Below are 18,542 nucleotides of genomic sequence, written 5' to 3'. Positions count from 1 at the left end.
TTATTTATTTTTATTTATTTTGTTTATTTTACATTTGTTTACCAGAATAGTCCCACTGAATATAGGTCCATTTTCAGCGGAGGTCCAGGGAGAAAAGCTCAATATACCAAAAAACATCCATCAGTGAGTGCTAAACTCAGGCAGACATGTTTAGAAAAATATAGACAAAGAATACAGGGAGATATCAATATACACAATGTGCAGACTTACATCTGATTGGCAAAGATGTATCAGAAAATGTGAACATAGAATACATTCAGATGTCATAATTTATAATGCTTGGACATTCAAATGCTATGAGGCATAGATATTTGGCTAAACAGCAGGTTGGGTAGCAAGACATGTGTTAGTGAAGTTGTTAGTCAGGTTTAGAACAAGAGCACAGCCAATGAGATATGAGGTATTTTTTGAGTTCTCTTTTAAATAGGGGTAGTGAGGTTTCCTTGGTAATGGTAGTAGGGAGTAGATTCCAGATTTTACCAGTTGAGTTGGGAAATATAGCATCACCTGCAGATTTGTTGGATTTTTGGGTCAGTATCATTAGTTTATCAACTGAGAGCAATGGCCTGGGGGCACTATGAAGGGTGAGAATATTTTTGGGGGCAGGGGTGTTATCAGGTTGATGGAGTATTTTATGTGCTACTATAAGCTGGGTGAACTGTAGAAGGGTAGGATACTCTAGCCATTCAAGTGCTTTGAGGTTCTGGCAATGGTGGGTCCTAACTGCCATGCCAGTAGTGAATATAGCTATATGATTGGCACATCCTGATAATTTGTTGAGATCAGTTTTGGATAGGATGGTGATCTTGCAATAGCTACCCTAGCTAGGGGGGGGTGAAGAAAGGTTTGGCTCTGTACAGGGAGCAAAGTTTTTTTGTTGATGGACTTAATAGTGTGATTGACATGTTTATCAAATTTAAGGTTGTTGTCTATTATTATGCCTAGAAGCTTTGTATGGTCATCAGAGGAGATAGTGGTGTCATTGCTAGATTTGATGTTGAAGGAAGGAGGAGAAATGTTATTTATTTTTATTTATTTATTTATTTTACATTTGTTGACCGGGTTAGTCCGACTGGAATCAGAGTCTATTTTCAGCAGAGGCCCGTGGAGATAAGCTCCAAACATAATACAAGAATGAAAGCAGTTGAGAATAAAAAACATGGTTATATATGATATTTACAATGTTGATATAAATGTAGTTGAAAAAGAGGAATACAGATAAAAGTACATACAGACAGCAGGGAGTACAAATTTCCCTCTCTGAAGTTAGTAGAAGATAACAGTATCTATTAGATAAGTAAATTACATACTTGATGTTGATTTAGCCAGGCTTGTCACAGTGGCATATCCATTTTAATGCCATATGTTGTTTAATTAAGGCTTTAAATTGGTCTGGGGAGGAGAAGCATGGTAATGGCACCTGGAAGTTTGTTCCAGGTTCTGCTTACAGAATTTGCAAATAGGGCCATGCCAGCAGCATTCTTAATTCTAGTTGTTTGTATTTGTAGCTTATTGGATGAGCGGAGCAGTCTTGTGTTATTATGGGGAGGATATGATTTCTAAGGGCCGGAGTATTATTTGGGTTATATAGGATTTTGTTAGCCAATATCAGCAGGTTATACTTGACAAGATTGGGAAATTCCAACCATCCAAGCTGTTTGAGGTTGATGCAGTGGTGGGTTCTGAAAGGAGAGCCCATAGCAAACCTGGCAATGTGATTATAGCAGGTTGTGAGTCTATTCAGTTCAGTTTTACTTATATTTGCTAGAAGGGGGGAGGCATATAGGAGTGTTGAAAGTAGGTGTGAGCAAGCAATGGCTATTTTAGCTGTGGGGGTGAGGAAGGATTTAACTCTGTAGAGTGAACCAAGTTTTTTATTGAGGGTTTTGATTGTCTGGCTTACATGGAGGTCGAATTTTAAATTATCGTCTATACTGACACCCAGTAGTTTAGTATTGGGGTCAGGGGAAATGACTGTCTATGGTTAGGGGAGAAAAGTAGTAGCTTGGTTTTGTTAGGATTTAGAAGCAGGTGAGGATTAGCTAGCCATGTTTCTACCATGCTGAAAGTTGTCTGGGTGAGGGTTAGAAATTGTGTAGGAGAGGAGGCAGAGCATATTAGCATTGAGTCATCTGCATATTGGATTCAGGTGGCTCCTGGGATTGTGGTGTGAAGATCATTGATAAAGATAGAGAAAAGAAGGGGACCTAGTATGGACCCTTGTGGGACACCTAGTTTTAGAGGAAGTTGAGATGACAGCTTGCTTTGCCATAAGACAGCCTGCTGTTTACCGTTTAGGTAGGAGTGAAACCATTGTATTGCATGTTGGTATAAACTGATGGTTTGTAATGTATTGAGCAGTAGCTGATGGTTGACCATATTGAAAGCTTTTGAGAGATCTAGGAAGAGTGCTGAAGATAGTTTGTTGTTGTTATGATGATGATTGATGACACTAGAGAACGATAGAAGAGCCGTGGTGGTACTGTGGAATGGCCTAAAGCCATGCTGAGAGTCGGCGAGCTTTCCGTTTTGAATAAGAAAGTGCATGATTTGTTTGTGTATGCATCTTTCCATGATTTTAGCTAGTGGTGAAAGAATGGCTGTAGGTCTAACGTTAGATAATTCTGCGGAACTTCCTCCTTTATGAAGAGGTATAACGTGATATTTTCCATATTGCTGGGATGGATCCTTCTGAGATGGATCTGTTGATTAGAATAGAAATGGGAACTGCTATGCCATCAGCTTCTTTTTGAAGATATTCAGCTGGGAGGTGGTCGGCAGTTAGTGTAGTAGTTTTAGCTTTTTGAGTAAGGTCTGGATCAGGTTGGTAGGTACGGTTTGAAAGGTAAAGGTGGGTTGGTTGCTGGGTGGATCAGGGCTAGATGTGCCAGAGCTGGTGTTTGTGTCCGATGGAATGAGATGGGTAGCTAGAGACTGGATAGTTTCAGTAAAGAAGGATTTGAAGCTGTTTGCAATTTCTACAGGGGATTTATCAAGGGCAACTGATGGGGTAGGAGTGGCAGAATGGCTTGGGTGGAGAAGATTGTTAAAACCAGCCCAGAACTTTTGAAGTTTTAGCTGATATTTTTGTTGTAGGAAGGTGTAGTGATTTCTTTTGTCTAGAATGACAGATTTTTTTGGTCTGGTTCCTTAGCTGCCACTATCTTAGTTGGTCCATAGGGGCATTGGTAACATGCCACCTGGCCCAGGCATTGTTTCTTAGTTTAATTTTTGTTTTTGTTTCCATAGATAGCCATGGTGCAGCTGTGGCTTTTACATGGATGGTACGGATAGGAGCATGGTGGTTAAGGATAGCCAGAAATCTGGTATTGAAGTACTCAACTTCTTCTTGTAATGGGAGTCATTTCAAGACATTCCAATTACATGCTTTGAGTTCATTTTGGAAGTTGTCAAGGTTAAAGTTCCTGACGTTTCTTATAGTTTAGTAGGTGGGCTGGTTGGGAATGTCGGCTTTGAGCCTAGTAATATAGGTAAGGCAGTGATTACTTAGATCATCGGGTAATGTACCTGACTTGAACTTTTGGGGGTGGCTGTTAATAAGTATCCAATCAAGGATACTATCTTTGACTCTATTTTTGCTAAATCTGGTGGGGGTGGCAATGACTGAGTAAACCCGTGGAGGTTTAAATGGGTGGAAGGAGTTTCAGAGGAACAGGTGTTCCAATTGATGTTAAAGTCTCTCAAGACAATGTTCAATGGTTTCCTGGGAATAGTTAGAAGCTAGCCAAAGTAAGATATTTTCTAGAGTATTATCATTCTTGCCGGGTGGAATATAAATGCAGACAATGTATCTGCATTTATTTTTGTTTATTATTGGTCTGGTGATGAGAATTTCTGCATTGCCAAACTGGGGTGGCTTTTGGGTGTCAATTGTTATTGTTATGGTAGACTTGTATAGTAGAGCTACCCTGCCACCTTTCCTGGAGATATGGTCCAGTCTAAGAATGTTGTACTGTGGGGGGGTTATTTTGTTATCTCTTGTTATTGGTCTTAGCCAGGTTTCTGTGAGGCAGAGGATATCAGGGGAGTGAACAGCTAAGAGTCCATGTAGGCTATGGATCTTGTTGTTTAGGCTTCTGATGTTGAGATGAAAGACCAGAAATGAGTTTGGAAGTCTATCAATCTGGGTAGTACACATTGGGTTGTATGATGGTGTGCTTGGGTCTACTGTTGTGGTTGCACCAGGGTTAGGGTGGATGTCTCCATCCTTCATAAGATTCATTTTTAAGTTGCTTATGAGTCTTAAAAATGTGTTTATGATTTTTTCGTAGCTTTTGTTTTTTAAGCTAATGTAGTGGTATTTAGTCAGGTGATGGTAATTGGGGGGGCAAGGAATTAGGAGAGGGGGTGGTTATGTGGTGGATAAACTTATTAAATGCTGGGTTGGTGTCTGTTTGAGAGTTTGGGTATTGGATTTCAAGATGCTGTACATATTCATAGGAGCTTAGGTGATAAGGAATGAATAGTGGGGGTTCTAAGGGTAGCAGCATTAGTGTTTTAGCTGTAGTCATAGTAAAGTACTAGGGCAGGGTCTGTATTGAGTATATGTGGGTGGATAAAAGATTAGAGAGAACAGAATAGCTATGGGTGTATAATATAATATAATATAATATAATATAATATAATACATGGGAGAAAAGTGAGAATAGCATACATATCAGATTACAGTGAAGTAGAAATTAAACAATAAAAGTTGGCAATTCATAAAGTACATAAATCAGATTAGCAAAAACATTTTTGAAACATGAATACAGGAATAGGGGTATTGTGAAGGATAGAATTAGGTAAGAATAAAGTTTGTTACTGTAGGATGTTGGGTTGAGGGAACAGGTGATGTTTGCAAGTGTTATAGAAGACAGATATTAGTACTGTAAAGTAAATATCAACAGCTTAACAAGCTGTCAGTGAAAAACTGGTGACCGTTAGCAGAATCCTTCCAACAGTGCATTGGTATTGCTTAACCTGGGGTGTAGCATGAGCAAAGCCAATTTTTTAGATAGTGGGTTTTCAGGGGTTTTTTTTAAATTGGATAGTAAAGGAAGTAGAGGTTATGTGACTTGGTAGTGAATTCCAGATTGTGGCTATGGTGCAGGCAAAGAGAGATTTACCAGCATCATTTTTATATTTGATGACAGTTATGTGGTTCTGGTTACTAGATATTAAGGCTCTTGTGGTAGTGTGGGGCTGAATTAGATGCTGGACTGATGGGGTTTTATCCAGAAGGTAGTAGAGCTTGTGTGGTATTGAGGGTTGATTGAGTAGCAGTAGTTGAGGTACCTCAAGCCAGTTGAGCTGCTTAAGGGATGGACAGTGATGGGACATATATGAGGCTTCAGTAGCAAACGTGTCTATCTTGCAACAATATTCCATTTTCTATAGTTCTGTGTGATAGAGATTAGTTAAGATAGGGGAGGATGGATAAGAGATGGGTCCTTGCAATCATGGCTTGGTACTTTTAGTGATAAACTGTTCCTTTAGAGGAGTCCAAGATTTTTTTTTTAATTTCTTGATGGTTTGTGCTATGTGAATGTCGAATTTTAGATGATTGTCGATTTTTACACCTAGTAGTTTGGTGTGTGTGGTTGGAGTGATATGAATCTTGTCTTTGGAGTTTATTGTAAAATCATTCTTTAGAGGGGGATAATTCCTAGGACTGAAAAGAATTAGTTTTTTTGGGCTTAAGAATAGGTTTGATGTTAGTAAAACATGCTTCGGCTAGAGTAAAGTTAGTTTGGGCTAGGGTTTGTAGTTCATTTAGGGTGGGGCAGCAGTTATGGTGGTGTCATCAGCTTATTGCATGACTGAGGCAGTGGGTAAGGCTGAAGAGATATGGGTGGTAAATAAACAGAAGAGCAATGGGCCGAGGATGGAACCTTGTGGGACTCCTATGGATACTGGTAATAAGGGGGACAGCTGGTCTTGCCATAGAATGGCTTGCTGACAGCCTAAGTAATTATTGAACCATGATATAGAGGGGTGCATATGTTTAGAGAAGACCGAGTTTCAAGAAGCATACTATGGTTTACCATGTCAAAGGCTTTTAATAAGTTAGAATATCGAAGATACGAATAGACCCTTGTTTCTATGGTGGTTGACTAAGATGGTAAATGATATTAGTGCTGTGGTGGGGCTGTGGGAATGTCTAAAGCCATACTGAGATTTGGAAAGCAGATTTGTATTCAGGCACTGCATTAGTTGAGAATGAAAAACTCTTTCTAATATTTTGGATAAAGGAGATAAAATTGTGATTGGGTGATAGTTGATGAGTTCTAGGGAGTTGCCTCCTTTGTGCAGTGGAATAATATGTGATATTTTCCATGAGGTGAGTACCTTGCATTCTGATAGTGAACTATTTATGAGACTAGACACAGGATAGGCTATGGCTTCGGCTGATATGTGTAAGAATTCTGCTGGAAGGTTATCAGCTGCTAGTGTGGTTGGTTTACATTTCTTAAGGAGTTTAGAAATTACCTTAGTGGGCACTGGATGCAGGGAAAACCTGGAGGTATTGTTTTGTATATTGGTGTGGGTTGGGGTAGTTATTGGTATGGGCTATTATTGGCATTTTGGGTATTAGCAAGCATTTGTATTGTTTCTGTAAAGTATTTGTTAAATTTTGTGGGAATGTTATCATGGTTATTTGGCAACACAGGGAGATGGAGTAGTAGATTTGCCTGGGTGCAGTATACCATTTATTGTGGCCCAGAATTTTTGAGGGTTGTGAACATATTTTTCTTGCATGTTTTTGTAGTAATTAATTTTGTCAGCTTTAATTAGCTTTTTGGCTTTGTTGTGGAGTTCCAGATAATTTTGTCTCAGAGTAGTGGTTCTGTTTTTCTGATCTTGTGTCCAGGCCTTGTCCCTGTCTTTCATTATAGTTTTAGTATCTTTTGTTAGCCATGAGGTGCAGTTAGCTTTTATTCTTATAGTTCTGGAGGGAGCATGATAGTTTAGGATTTCTAGGAAGTTAGACTTAAAGTACTTGCATGGCTTTGCAGTTGTATTAGGGAAGTCCAATTACAGGATTTTAGTGAATTAGGGAAGTCTGAGGCTCTAAAGTTCCTTTTATTACATACTGTTCTGGGGTGGGTTGGCTGATGCAGTGGGATCTATTCCTAATTAGGTAGGTTGGTTGATGGTCACTTAGACTATCAAGAAGACAGCCAGATTTCTGAAAGACAGTGGGGTCAGATAACAGTAACCAGTCTAAGATGGACTGGTGTTTGGATGTTTTGTCAGTTCTAGTTGGGGTAGATATGATATAGGTAAATCCATAGAGGTTAATGTGGGTAGCCCTCAGCCCTATAGTCTCACAGGTGCTTGTGATAACAGTGTAACACTATAGTACAAATAAGTATCCATGTAGCAGTTGTAATCTCAGTCCTGTCAAATGTAAAGTTGTGCGCCAGTGTGTGTGTGTTTCTAGATTAATGTGCTTGAGGCCATGCACACTCATTACACTTCCCATTGCCCTACTTTAGCACTCCTGTTGATGTCAGCCACCCTGAAATAACCCTTTGGGCAGCTTTCAGCCCTATAAGCTTTGTGGTGTTTGTGACAACTGTGTAATGCTGTAGTGTAACAAACTAGTTAGGCATGAGTTCTAATCCTGGTCCTGGCAACTGTGAAAATGTGTGTGCCTGTGTGAGAAAGTGTGTGTGTCTTTGTAGAGACCTGATTTTGTGGCCATTCACACTCACTACACTTCCCTTACCCCTCCTTTAGCACTGCTGCTGATGTCACTCAACTTCAAAAATACCTTTGGACAGCTCTCCAGTATATATGCTCCATGGTGCTTGCGATAATTGCATAATGCTATAGTGTAGCAAACTAGTTAGGCAGAGTTCTAATCCATGGCCTGGCAATTGTGAAAATATGTGTGTTTTTGTGTGAGAAAGACTGTGTGTGTGTGTCTTTATAGAGACCTGAATCTTTGGCCATTCACACTCACTACACTTCCCTTACCCCTCCTTTAGCACTGCTGCTGATGTCACTCACCTTCAAAGATCCCTTTGGACATTTCTCCCACATATAAGTTCTGTGGCATTTGCAATAACTGCATAATGCTATAGTGTAGCAAACTACTTAGGTAAGAGTTCTAATCCTAGCCATGGCAATTAGGAATATGTGTATGTTTATGTGAGAGAGTGTGTGTGTCTTTGTAGAGACCTACTTCTGTGGCCATTCACATGCACTACACTTCCCTTACTTCTCCTTTAGCACTGCTGCTGTCACTCACCTTCAAAGATACCTTTGGGCAACTCTCTGACATATACGCTCTGTGGCCCTCATGATAACTGTGTGATACAGTAATGCAAAACACTACTTAGGGGGGAGTTCTAATCTCAGTACTCGTAAAAGTGCTGTGGCGTGTGTGATAAATGCGTAACAATGTAGTAGCAATAACTGAACAGGTAGGGGTTTGAATCTGATTCCTGACACGTATTTGTGTGTGTGTGTGTGTGTGTGTGTGTGTGTGTGTGTGTGTGTGTGTGTGTGTGTGTGTGTGTGTGTGTATATATATATATATATATATATATATATATATATATATATATATATATATTTGTGTGTGTGTGTGTTCGTACCTTAAAGATTTTGGCCCCATTAACACCCAGTACACTTCTCAGTGCCTGACTTTAGCAGTCCTGCAGATATCATTCACCTTAGAAGTACCTGTTGGCAACCCTAAACCATATAAGGCCAGTGATGCATGTGATAAATGTGTAATGTAAAGGTCTGAAAACATAGTTAGCTAGAGGTTCGAGCCTCACTCCTGGCCAAAGTAAATGTGTGTGTAGAGTAAAATATTTTATGAAATCTCTCACCCACTACATCACCCAATGCCAGTATTTACCAGGGCTGGTGATGTTCCTCAACTTAGCAGTACCTTGGGACAGCATCCATCTTATAAGCTCTGTGGCTTGTGCGATAAATGTGTAACACTGTAGTAGCAATGCATAGATAGGTAGGGGTTCAAAACTTAGTACTGGCAAGTGTGTGTGCGTGAGGGTGTGTGTCACTGTCTGTCATCAGTATCCTGTGTGGGGGATGGTGTGATTGTGTAATAACAGGATCCATGGGGGGGTAGTTTTTACTAAATTGTTATATTGAGGACCTAGTATATGTCCCAATGTCCACATTACAAGGCCAGCAGTTGTCAAACACTGTAGCGGTTGGTGTAGACAATCCACAGCCCTAAATGTGTAGTGCCATGTGCAATGACTTTGTGACAGTATGGATTAGTTAACAATATAGCCAACCCTTCTAATACTCAGAGACCACTCTCAACCCAGGAATCATGTACAAACACACTTGGCTAGGCAGCAACCACTATATCAGCATTTCTCCTGCAAATCGCCTCACAGATACTAGCCACGGTGTGATTGCAGTGGATTCCATGTCGAACCGATGACCAGACATGACTGGTGTCACACAGGGTATGGACCCATGTTCTCTCATGTTTGGGGTCTACCCTTCTGAGGTGCAGGAGAACACAAAGGCATCCTGGCTGATAATGTTTGCATATAACAGTAAGGTGGGTGGTAGCATTCCCAATCCATGTGATGTTGACATGATGTCCAAAGGCCACTTGATACTTATGACTGTTGTCAGAACCCTGGACATTACCTCAATGCCAAGAAAGGTGCTGCCATTACCTTTGGGAACACCATGGCTCACATGAAGTAATACACTGGTGGTTGTCCACTGAACAGTGATGAAATTATATCAGAATGGGGAACACAGGTTGACAGTCAGCTGTCTGTAGATCACAACAGTGCCACTGACATCAGAAAGTACGTTGATGTGTTACAGCTCCTGACTTAGTGTGTGTTATCCAGCAAGTAAAAGGACATGGCACCCTGTTCCATCCCCTCAGTAACCCCAATCAATGTGTACGGTGGCCTTTTTGCCATGTTCCCCACTGGACACCTGCAACAACTGTAGAGTCTGCAAATGTATCCCAAACATCTTATACACATGTCCTGTATGGACAGACTCCAATAACTCCAATGAATCCCCATATCATACTGTCTATGTAGGTGCAATCACTACCTCAGTTACACAGCCATGTCTCACCAAACTAGGTAAAGAATGCTACTTATGAAGATACCAATCTGTCCATACAACATGCCCCAGAGATCTCAAGCACACTTCCACACTTCAAAAAACATGCATGTGTGACATGTGCACAACCCAGACACTGTCCATGTTATGGAATATAAATCACATACATGTGAAGTATTGCACATCACTGGCCATCAACAATATAAAATTTATATGAGTGGATGGGGAATACAATACGCACCCATGGGGACCACTCCAGTGACTATACTCCTGAGCCACACAGGGGACTATTGTCATGTGGCCTGATGTCAGAGTATTCCTTTGGGCTAGCCTTGTAGAGCCTTCAGGCCCATTCACCTACTACACACCTTTGAAGCAATGAACCTATGGAACTGTGTGTGTGTGTGTGTGTGTGTGTGTGTGTGTGTGTGTGTGTGTGTGTGTGTGTGTGTGTGTGTGTGTGTGTGTGTGTGTGTGTGTGTGTGTGTGTTTGTGTAAATAGCAATCTCAGTGTGTTTGGTAGATGACTATCTTCTGTGGCTGTGGGTATTAGCAATTAGAGGTGTGCTCAAACCACAACACATATGATTCTCCACTCTATAACAGATGTTGTAAATCAACATATACCTATGTACAACCCTCAACCCTATAATCTGTGAGGCATATGCAATCATTGTGTTGCAGCTGTACCCTGCCTAAGACTTGGTGGATGTGTTACCACACTGCCACACTGCTTGGTCTTGTTGCAAGGCCCCATGCTGGTGACACACAAACACCTAGAACAGAAACAGGATACAGCATGTGAGAACACATTCACTCAGCACTTCACTTGTGGGGGGAGAGAGGGGTAAAGCTGGAACTGAATGTGTTGCCAGGACTGTGGCCAGTATCTGTTGTCTCATGATAGGTATTAGCATTGTGCAGTAACTGACAGCACTTGTGTTTCATGCTGTGGAGGGTGTTGATGTAACTATCAAAGGCTGTTGTGATTGTCGTCAGTTACTGCTGGATGTCTGCCATCATAGATACCTGTAGGGGATTCAATGTGGGATCCAAAGTTGTGTTTGAGGCTAATAAGGGAGTTCAACAGTCATGGGATACCACCTTTCTCTGCAATAGTGTCCTCCTTCTGTTGTACATTTTAATAATGGCAGGGGACCATCACATTGTCTCCCAGTGTTTGGAGGACAGTGTCTGGGCTCTGTTGGCTCTGGCTAGTACCGTGCATTCCTGTACATGTTTGTACAGTGCATATGTATATGATTCCACAGTCATGCAGGTATTCCCCATTGCCATGGGTGCAGTGAAGTCATCCACCCCTGTTTTCATGGCTGCGAAGTTAGCTTTGGAGAGGTTTTGCAAGGTCATTACCTTTGTGAGGCGTGCGGCTGACATGTTGAGTTCCATGTTGATTACAGCCTGTGTGGATCTCACCATGTGGGGATTGACAACTGTGGATGAGCAACAGTCTCATTTTTTAAGTAGTCAACACAGGTCAAGGTTGTTGCATCCTCTACCATGGGTCAGTATGAGCTGGTCCAGGGCATTGGAAATGATGAATCCCAGAAGTGTTGGGCCACTGTACTGGTGCTTGCCTACTTTCCCAGGTGATAGAGGGAAAATTGAAATCTCATACTATGTCAGTGTTGCATTGGACCATCACAGATGGCAGGGTGTTGTGGAATGTGCATTGACAGTCTAGGGACATAGATGTGGACCCATAGCAGACTATGGTCTGGATTGCACTATTACCCCAAGCCAGTTGTACCGGAAGTATTTCCAATGCATTATGCTAGTGTACTAGTCTGGGGGTGTTCCTAGCCATAATGAATATGGAGATAACACCACCTGTGGAGGTGTGGTTCATCTTTGGGGATTGACAGCTGTGGAATGCATCATAGCCTGATACTGCAGGGCTTCTGTCTGCTACTGTGAACCACCTCTCCATTACAACAGACATGTGTTCTCCACTCCAACGACTTCGATGAGTGACTGCATCCTGACTGTTAGATGTCTACTGTTGAGCAGCATGACCCTCAGATTGCATACATGTCTAGCTGTTTTGGTGGTAATGACATTAGGAACACTGCCTAATAAGGCATTATAGGGGTGGCAAGGCACTTAGCCAGTGTCTAGAAACTCAGCACTGACAGATGTAGGACATCTGTGGCAAGTCATTGGGTTCTGTCAATCATGTCATCCCAAGCAGAGAGGTACTGGATCCCCTGAGAATGACACAAAGCATGTAAGCCAATGTTGCAGTCACTCATCTGTTGATAGTACTGCAGCATCATTCTGGGTGACTGTGGTACAGTGCTCAGGGCTACTGTCACACCTGCCTGGACCACATAATCAGAGAGTTCAACCATGTCTCTTGTCATGTAGTCCAGGGAGGTGTGTCCCAAGTAATTCACACCCACATGGATACAGAGTGATACTCATAGTTGTTGTGGAGTGCCATGACTGGCTGTGTCATATGTTGGATCCTGGCATGTGATAGATACTTATGTGTTACCTGATCCATATTCAACTTAGTGAGTGGGATATGTGTGTGCATCAGTATTGAGTTACTCATGATCACTGTGCAAGGTGGTTAGCCTTAGGAGCATTGTTTGAGTGGCACACTGTGTAGATTAAATATGTGTCCCTTGGCATGTGCCATGTCACGGTGTCTGAGTGGGTGTCTGTCTTGCTGGTCTGTACTGTTTGGGTAAATGTCCATTGAGTGCCTCTGTGAAGGTGGGTGTATGGCTTTTCACTGTATGTCATAGCTGTCAAAGTGGATGTCATGGTGAGCTATGTGCTCCACATGGTGTGGTGCAGGTGTTGATCTTATCCTCTTGACTTGCTAGTCCAGTTTTTGCTGGAGAGTGCATATGTCACATTTGGTGATATATGGGTAACTCTCAAAGGTCTGAGTGTTTGGAGTTTAGAGGGGATGGTTGTCTGTGTACATGAGGCAGTTGCAATAGTGCCTCAGAATGGACAAGTGCACAAGGTTAATGGGTGAAAGCACAGAAAACTGCCCTTCAATCATACCAAGAGGGGTGGACATAACTAGTAAGTACTGGAGCTACGTCTGTGATGAACAAGTACCACTGACGGCTCCCAGCTGTGCCACACTTCTTGAGACAATAACCAGATGAATTGTCAAGCCATAATGCTATTTGAAGTGCAAGACATAAAGAACTAGCACAATGTAAGGGTGACCAGAAGGCAGACTTTCTGCAACTTGTAATACTTTACCTCAGCTGTGCAGTTATCAGGAGCTTTGGCCATGTGAAAATTCAGTAGGCTCTGTAGCACATGTGGTAACTGCATAACACTATAGTAGACATAATTAGATAGGCAGGAGTTCTAATCCCAGTACTGGCAAGTGTGTGTGTGTGTGTGTGTGTGTGTGTGTGTGTGTGTGTGTGTGTGTGTGTGTGTGTGTGAACATCATGTATTGTCTGGCTTATACCATTTTTGACTTGTGTACTACCCTTCACACTTCCCCTCTCCCCAATTTACTAGTCCTGTTGATATCATCCAGCCTAGAAGTACCTTTGGAGTAGGTGGAACTGTATAAGCTCTGTGGCGCGTCTGACTGCATAGCACTATAGTGACAATAAATAGATAGGTAGGAATTCTAATCACCCTACTGGCAACTGTTTGGATGTGTGTGTGTATGTGTGTGTGTGTGTGTGTGTGTGTGTGTGTGTGTGTGTGTGTGTGTGTGTGTGTCTTTCTGTGAGAATCATGAAGTGTCTGGGTTACACCATTTTTGACCTATGTACTACCCTTTACACTTTCTTTCACTCCAATTTAGTTGCCATGTTGATGTCATCTACCTTAGAAGTACCTTTGGAGTAGATGGCAATTGATAAGCTGTGTGGTGCGTCTGATAACTGCGTAGCACTATAGTAGAAATACCTAAATAAGCAGGAGTTCTAATCCAAATGCTGGCAACTGTTTGTGTGTGAGGATCATATCTTGTGTGGCTTATACCATTTTGATGTGTGTACCATGCATGGCTGGTAACCACCTCCCGCTGCCATTGCTTTATATAATGTGGTAACAGCATCTGCATCACATGCAGCAGGTCAAACCATTATACAGTCTTCTGTGCAGATGTGTCTGGAATATCCATATGTTTGAAACCTATACATGGTGAGAAGTGGTCTATGTGCCTTAACAATGCCCATGTATATGATATTGTAGCCAAATAGGCCAGAGTGAGGGTACTGACACATACAGCAGGATGAGGTATTATACCTGACTGAAACATCATGGATATGACGTCTGCCACTCTCACAGGTGGCCAGCCTTGTAGGTGCAAAAAAAGAGTCCAGATGCTTGGTTTTACAAGTGAACTGTTCATGTTATGTGTCACATTAAAAGCTTGAAGAGATATGCATCTTAATAGGGATGTGTACACAATTTATACCCACTGTACTAATGTGTCACACATGTCCCTACCTTAGGCCATTTGTCCATCCCATTTTGCTGGCCTCTTTCCAGATGTCTTGGCACTGACAATTTGTGAGGTATGCTACAGTTATGTTGAATTCACATCAGGTAGGCCCCAGTGGTGACCACAATGGCACAATGCAGTTAACCCCAGCACAAGTGAACATGCACAAAAAGAAATATAGCTATTATATAAAGTAATATAGCTATTACTGATGGTTGTGTGCATGGTAAAATGCATGCCTTTCATATGCCTGGGGTATTTCCAGGCAACAACAGAACAATGTCATACTCACCAGCTTCAGGCTGCTGTCCCATATGCAGACCAGAGGGTCCTAGGCAGTTGTGAGAGGGAGTTATTATCAGCAGACTCAAATGTGGCCTTGGTACAGGATGGATGCAGCATGTCTTCACATTTACAGTACTAACCCCAATAATACACACAGTTCTGCCCTCACCATAGATGTGCACCTCTGTGCATTAGAAATCTCCATCCACAACTGCAATCAGACCTGAGACATGGATGTAGATACAATACAAATACATGTATGTCTGATACATTAGTGTACCAATCCCCACTAGGCCATTACCTGCTTGCTCCTCGTCCAGTGTGTGTATGTGCAACCCACCTCCACAATTTTTCCTCAGCTTCATGGCTTGTGCATTGGGTGGGTGCCCCAAGGTTGATGAGGAGCTCCTCGGTGGGTATCAGTGGGGGCTGGATGGCTGGGCCCCCACCTGTGACTAGCCAGTCCCTTGCTACAGCAGCATCCTATTGACAGGCATGGTGAAGGTTGATCAGGAGCTCCTCGGTGGGTATCAGTGGGGGCTGGATGGCTGGGCCCCCACTTGTGGCTAGCTGGTCCCTTGCTACAGCAGCATCCCATTGACGGACATGGTAGATGAGATCAGTGGCCCAATGCTGCACCTCCTCATACATTCTACTGTGCAGGCCAGCATCATTTACATTATGGACCAGGCTGCTCTACAAGGTGGTCCTCTCCCGCACATCTTCTGCTCTCCGTCCAAATAACAGGGCATAATATTCAATCACATATTGGGTGATGATGTCAGTTTCCCCAACAGAGAATGCTGGTAGGAAAGCCCTCTGCATGTTACCTGGAAGACATAAACAGGAAAAAGTTCACAGGACCTGATACAGTTGTCAAATTGCACATCAACAATGGATATTACTTGCAGATAATCCACACTACACCATAACCCTCCATGCAATCATGGCTATAGCAGCTTGCATTACACTCCTGGCACTGAGCTGTCTTATTCCCCCACTGTTGGACACTTGATTGCATAATCCTCTATTCTCCATTCATTTCTGTGCAGAGTGTTGACAGTGGCCATTTTCCATGTGGATGTTCTGTGGATGGTGGCAGATCTGTGTTTAATTGTGGTGTGTGATGGAGCTTGAGCACATGCCTGAATTCATGTAGGAAGCAGACAGTGATGTTATTATGCCCCACGGAGATATGCTGTTGTTGCCATCATTGCTTAGGGGAGGAGTGTGGTTGATGAGCAGATCCCCGTGTACAATGGGGTGGACAGGGTGGCGATGTTCCACCTAACCTGTCTGATGCAGTTTGCCTATATCCATGGCATGTGTGTATGAGGTGTTCTTTACCCCCAGTACAAGGTGAATTATGTTGTTTCCTCTGAGACTGACAACATATCTGGAGGTGCTGTTGCAATTGTCCTTGGTGGTGCGGATATGTCTGATTTGTAGTCATAGTCAGCCTTACAGGAAGTCACCTGTGAATTTATATTCTTGCTTAGATAGAGGTGGACTTGCTTCCAAGTTGTTGCCTGCACCTATGTGTCCCTGTACAGCCAATATAGCAACTTATTATGTGGTTTGTGTATTGCTGCTGTCCAACAAAGGGGATTACTCTACCTGGTTATACAGGTCAGGTACTCCAAGTCCACATAAATACAGTGGATTTAAAGGGTACACACCCCTGTTACAATGCCTGGTATTTGTTTAATTGGAACATGACACCACAATAACTCATTTCAAAATAATTCCCACTTTTAATGTGACCTATATCCTGTACAATTCAATTGAAAACATAATCTGGTCTGTGAAAACATATGGAAATAATAATCAGTACAATAAGCCAGTTGAATGAGTGTGCACACCCTTAAACTGATATGTTGTGTATGCACCTCTTGAGATAGTTACAACATTCATTTGTCTTGGTTTGGACTTTAACATCATGGCACATCATCATCTAATAGTTGCTCACCTTCCTAGTTTGTTTTCAATGGAATTGTACAGGTTAGGGGTCACATTCAAGATGAGAAACATTATGAAATGATCTTCTGTGGTCTGATTGTCATACAACACACAAACCTGGCACTCCAACAAGGGTGTGTACACTTGTGATATCCACCGTATATAGCTGTTTATATAGCTGGTAGTGGTAGAAATGGACAGAGGGTCATAACACAGTTGGACACTTCTCCGATTACTACCTGATAACCATGCCTACTCTAGTACTTTATCAATGTCAGGGCAATGCAACAACCAGTAGCTGTACACATTTATGTCTGTTGTATCCACTGACACTGATAATACACACAAGTGCAACATGCGTAACCTATGTACCTGACTGCTTGAAACCCATGTGATTAGTTTTGCGCCTTCCAGCTGAACATGCACATACATACATGTGCTAAGGGGATACCTGGTATACATTTCTATTTCATGTTAGTATGGCACACTGTATTTACAATCTTGCTGCTCAATCATACTTATCAACCTGTTATAGCAGTACATCTGGACAATGGCACTCATAAATGGGTGACAAAAGGTACATCAATATTGATACTGTATTAATATAGCTGCAACATACATTATTAAGTTGAATGCACAGTAGCTTTGAAATCCCTCTGATAACCTGGAAGATGTCCAGCAGTCATAAGTAGGCTGTTATGTTACAATGTCATTGCTCACGGACTTGCCAATGGTTTGGCTGACATAACACAGGTATATGTGCACGTGACTACAGATATCAGTCACAAATGTGCTTATTGTCCAGCAGAACACTGTATAGTTTAACGTTATTAATTCAATATATCACATGCAGTTCAACACACATGTCTGCAACAGTACTTTACTATGCACATGCCCTATATAGGTCTCTTAGCTTTACAAGACAAATGTGTTATATTCATATTCACAGGTAACATATGGATATGGACAACATCCCATTAACTGGCCTAGCAGTGGCACAGTCACAACTGTTTGACAGACACCCCAGCGGTTGTCATATATGGGCTGTTTTTTCTTAGGGTGAGTCAGACTCCTGAGCTATAATCCTACCTCACAACCTCTCAGAGCATCACATCTAGAGAAAGCCTAAAATAATGGGGGGATAAACAGGGACAGACTTTAAATATTCCTGTTACAAACATAGGAAGTTTGTAGAATGATACATTTTGCATTACCATGAATACTCTTAAGGATGTGGAGTCTTAAACGCAAGTGCTTGTCATTACATGATGACTTCAATCCTCAGTTATTTGCCAGAAAAGTACAGATTTCAGGAGGCACAGACAAAAAACTATGATGGGAAAATCTGAACATTCTGTTAAGATCTGTACAGTTGAGAGGTATGGCTGTGATCTCTCCCACTGCAGAAAGGGACAGATGCTATGGCCATAGCAGCTGTTCAGCAGGACATTAGCACAGCAAGTCTTGTTGGGACATATATTCCTGCAAATCATATTTCCCATTATTACAGACCAAGTACTACATTCAATTGCATGCGCACATGTTTCACTTACCTTTATACCCTTCTCTTTTTCAGTTTATGTTTTATTTGTTTTCTCTCTCTCTCTCTCTCTGTGCAATAAGGGATAGAGCTGGTTTGAATAGTTGGCAGCATAGCTTTTTTAGGTGATGTTCATGACCAGGTGTGCACCTATTGGTGTTCCCCACTTGCTAAGTGCATGCAGCACAGCTGTGTAGTTCTTCCAATAGCCAA

The sequence above is a fragment of the Protopterus annectens genome, chromosome 1.part0, assembly GCF_019279795.1.
Source record: "Protopterus annectens isolate FY-2018-M chromosome 1.part0, PAN1.0, whole genome shotgun sequence".
Classification (NCBI taxonomy): domain Eukaryota; kingdom Metazoa; phylum Chordata; order Ceratodontiformes; family Protopteridae; genus Protopterus; species Protopterus annectens.
The sequence above is the reverse complement of the archived record's forward strand: the minus strand, read 5'-3'. Positions refer to the sequence as shown.